The sequence below is a fragment of the Pavona decussata genome, unplaced genomic scaffold, assembly GCF_977016875.1.
Source record: "Pavona decussata unplaced genomic scaffold, jaPavDecu1.1 SCAFFOLD_201, whole genome shotgun sequence".
In the NCBI taxonomy this organism is placed as follows: domain Eukaryota; kingdom Metazoa; phylum Cnidaria; class Anthozoa; order Scleractinia; family Agariciidae; genus Pavona; species Pavona decussata.
In genome coordinates, this window is record NW_028145609.1 from 557211 (window position 1) to 560779 (window position 3569).

Here is a 3569-nt window from a genome sequence, read left to right on the forward strand (position 1 = left end):
ATTTTGGAAGAACAGATGTTTGGCTTTAAAAAAATCAAGAAATTTTTGGAAAGGAACGCCGCACCTCTGAGAAAAACAGTTTCGAAATTGCCTCACATTTGGCCCAAGACATTTTCGCGATCGCAAGGAAATTGCAAAATTCTATAAAAAATTAAATTTTATGTTAAGTCGGGATATTTTCCTTTAACAACGTTTTTTAGACAATAAACAATACAAGCAATCGATATGAGTCCCCAGAAATAACGCGAAATATATTTTATTGAGCTTCAAATTCTGCATATATTTTGCGTGACATCAGGGTCAGTGAGGGTCAAAACCAGGGGGGGTGGTCAAACTACGAAACGCAACAGCAAGAGAATTGCTAAATAGCATCATTCATTATCATTTTGGACAGACATTAAATGGTGAAAGTTTGAAGGAAATCAGCCGACCCCCATCTTTCACCTCTGCCTGGTTTTCTCAGACAATGACTCTTAATAACATAAATGATTTGATTTTTAGAGCACATTATAAACTTAGACAAATGTCAAATATAACCTTTCTGGTTCAGCCAAGCTGAAGTCCTAGTATGACTGTATGCTTGAGTGCTCTGAGATATATAATTAACACAGAAAATATAATATTTTTAGCCCAACATTATAAACCTAGGCGGATGTTATACATCTTTTCTGGTTCATCCAGGTTGATGTCCTAGCATCACTGTATGCTTGAATGCTCTGGAATATATTACATAAACAACATATTTTTTTTTCGGTGAACATTATAAACCTAGGAGAGTGTTGTATATCCTTTCTAGTTCATCCAGGTTAGAGTCCTAGCATCACTGTATGCTTGAGTGCTCTGGGATATGTATAACATAAACAATATAATTTTTTCGGTGAACATTATAAACCTAGGCGGATGTTGTATATCCTTTCTGGTTCATCCAGGTTTGAGTCCTAGCATCACTGTATGCTTGAGTGCTGTGGGATATATAACATAAACAATATAATTTTTTAGGTGAGCATTATAAACCTAGGCGGATGTTATATCTCCTTTCTGGTTCATCCAGGTTAGAGTCCTAGCATCACTGTATGCTTGAGTGCTCTGGGATATATAACATAAACAATGAATTTATTTTAGGCGAACAATATAAACCAAGGCGGATGTTACATATCCTTTCTGGTTCATCAGGGTTAGAGTTCTAGCATTACTGGATACTTGAGTGCTCTGGGATATATAACATAAACAATCAAATTTTTTCGTTGAACATTATAAACCTAGGCGGATGTTATATATCCTATCTGGTTCATCCAGGTTAGAGTCCTAGCATTACTGTATGCTTGAGTGCTTTGGGATATATAACATAAACAATATAATCTTTAAGTCAAACATCATAAACCAAGGCGGATGTTATATATCCTTTCTGGTTCATTTTGGTTGAAGTTCTAGCATCAGTGTATACTTGAGCGCTTCGGGATAATACTGGAATTTGTTTCACAACATAATTTCAACCAATGTAGCATCGAGCATTAATTAAGAAGCATTTTCATATACATTGCAAACATCACTCATATCTACAATTTAACAAAGCATGTGTAAAATGGCCTACGTCTGATCTGGAACTACTAATAACTTGAATAATTACAGGCAAATTTGTAAAATTGTATGAAGCTACAAATACAAGTATTGATATTACGGTTAATACGCAAATCATACATACACTCTACGTCATCACGATTTTATAAATAAGATACATGCATTTTGAAGAAGAGTATTTTGTGAGACAGACGTCAAAAGTATCACATACTACCATCATTAGGGACAGACGTTTTTGAGCCACGGGCGGCAACCAATTTTTCCCTTTTTTGAACGTTTTCACGCCATCGCGTTTGTCAAGCCACGTCAAGGCACAGTCACTAGAAGGAGGTTTTCTTGTTTATGGTAAATACCAAAACCCCATCACTGAAAAGGAAACATTCGACTTACGAATGCTTTCCGTGGGTCACGAACTTCTGTGCTTAAGCTCCCTATTATCTTTGAGTGGAACCCCCGCTTTACGACCACCTCGTTATTAAGACCACTTTTTTGTGTCTCTCATGCCAGTCCTTATTTTTGCAACTTCCTTTATCTGACCACCCCCTTATTACAACCACATTTTCACAGTGCGGGGGTAGTCGTATTGACGGGTTAACACAGTACCATAATTCTAACTGGCCTTTAGAAAATTGCGCTGCATCTTAATGTCTTAAAAAAAGACAGACGCTATTCCATCAGTAGACTGATCATCACCATCCTAGTACCCAAAGAAAAATGTATTTTTTACAAAATAAAACAGTCTACAAACAACTTTTGCATGTTTATAAAATAAAAATTACATAAAATTGAACACCAATCTCGTTGCCGGGCCGTACCAGAGAAAAGAACTTTTTTTCCTGTAAAATCTAACAATCGTATCATTCTCTCAAATGGCACTAAGCGTCAGAAAATCGTACGCAAACGCAACCTCAAAATGAAAGCGCACGCAAAGTTAATTGAACTTTTTAATCCCTAATATCGAAAAGCAAATTATCCTATCTTGTCCTCATACTTTTCTCTTAAAAGTACTGGGGAGAAGTGATTAAAATATCAAGAAAATTCACTTTGGGTGATCATATACTTAAAGGGACAGTATCATGGGGTTTTTGACCTTTTTTGTTAAAAATGGTGAAATAAGACCTTCACTTTGCTACAAAAGAATTCTAGAACACAAGAGAAGAGAAATCAACTCAATTCTTGACAGGGACAACTCGTACTCCGTTCTAGCGCATTTTGAAAACAAAAGTGCGACAACTTGAAAAACATTAGCCTAACATTTTTCAAGTTTCAATCCATACCGGCCTACTCTGTGTCTGGCCAGAGGCACTAATCGACAGTTTTATTGTGCTGGAGCGATAATTTATAACAAAACTAGACAATTAGTTTTTGCTTCTGTTGTCAGACAAACGTTTTTGGGTTTTGAAATGACATCAAATGTTCGTGATACTTCCCCTTTAAGTCTCATGACCTCAGGGGTTGAATAGGCGTTGGTATGAAATTAAGAAATTTAATGCTGACTACTGGTGAGGCTTTTAATCCTTAAAAAGGTTTTGACTTTGCAAAAGATGGAAAGTGAACCACCCCATGAGAAACGATGAATAGTGCTATTGGTTAAACTCGCCACTATTACATGTGAACTGGGTTCGGACATAAGCCGGGCATGATTACAATTAATTATGGCAGCGATAACTACAATATACAACCTAAAATATCATTTAGCTGCCAGCAATTAGCTCTTCTTTTTACTATTATCCTGTCAAGGCTCCCTAAGTTGAAACCAGAATAGAGCTCTCTACTGATCCCCTTTAATCAGTTGAACATTTTCTTCCCAAATGCTGACTGTCATTTCCGAAGATTTCCGACAAAGATTTAGAAACGTTTCAAACAGGTTGCTGGATTCAGCCTCTATTACTTGCAAATCTTTTAACACCGGAAATTATGTACATAAATACGGTTTGGCGTGGCAACTGATGTTTTGGCTTTGTCTACACTATGACGGATAGATCTTGTGC